Source organism: Haliotis rufescens, unplaced genomic scaffold (genome assembly GCF_023055435.1).
Source record: "Haliotis rufescens isolate VD_foot unplaced genomic scaffold, xgHalRufe1.0.p SCAF_29, whole genome shotgun sequence".
Taxonomy (NCBI): domain Eukaryota; kingdom Metazoa; phylum Mollusca; class Gastropoda; order Lepetellida; family Haliotidae; genus Haliotis; species Haliotis rufescens.
Window position 1 is genome coordinate 690,153 of NW_025963990.1, and position 1,248 is coordinate 691,400.

Genomic DNA, 1,248 nt, shown 5'->3' on the forward strand with positions numbered 1-1,248 from the left:
TAAAACAAACCTATAATATTTGGATTAGAAACTCAGTTATGTTTTATGTTTTCATATTTGCTTTTGTTTGTACAATGATTAAATGCTTAAGTAGCATAAATTCATTAAAGGAGCACTAGGCTCTGGCTTCTGTGCTGACACTGCCCCCATGGGCTCATCAGCTGCTTGGAGCTGATTGGCTGGCTGAGGCAACTGAGAGGACGTGACACTGCCCCCATGAGCTCATCAGCTGCTTGGAGCTGTTTGGCTGGCTGAGGCATCTGAGAGGACGTGACACTGCCCCCATGGGCTCATCAGCTGCTTGGAGCTGATTGGCTGGCTGAAGCAACTGAGAGGACGTGACACTGCCCCCATGGGCTCATCAGCTGCTTGGAGTTGATTTGCTGGCTGAAGTAACTGAGAGGACGTGACACTGCCCCCATGGGCTCATCAGCTGCTTGGAGCTGTTTGGCTGGCTGAGGCAACTGAGAGGATGTGACACTGCCCCCATGGGCTCATCAGCTGCTTGGAGCTGATTGGCTGGCTGAGGCAACTGAGAGGACGTGACACTGCCCCCGTGGGCTCATCAGCTGCTTGGAGCTGATTGGCTGGCTGAAGCAACTGAGAGGATGTGACACTGCCCCCATGGGCTCATCAGCTGAGTTGATTGGCTGGCTGAAGCAACTGAGAGGACGTGACACTGCCCCCATGGGCTCATCAGCTGCTTGGAGCTGATTGGCTGGCTGAAGCAACTGAGAGGACGTGACACTGCCCCCATGAGCTCATCAGCTGCTTGGAGCTGATTGGCTGGCTGAAGCAACTGAGAAGACGTGACACTGCCCCCATGGGCTCATCAGCTGCTTGGAGCTGATTGGCTGGCTGAAGCAACTGAGAGGACGTGACACTGCCCCCATGAGCTCATCAGCTGCTTGGAGCTGATTGGCTGGCTGAGGCAACTGAGAGGACGTGACACTGTAGGAGGAGTGGACATGCTGTGTCATGTTTAGGACAGTCAGCCTGCCCACTGCTCAACATGAAACACCTTGAAAAAGCCAGCCAATTCTGAAGGCTTGAGCCTAGTGACCCTTTCAATTCTAAAACTACCATAGATGCAATGTTCATGAATTTGTAATTTTTGATTGGCTCTAATCATGACACACATGACCTTGAATCATTTCATGACAGAAATAGTTTCCTAAATAATATTGTTATCACTGACCTGAGCAACATGAACAATGGTTTATGCAGCATATTGTGTTGGTAGAGATT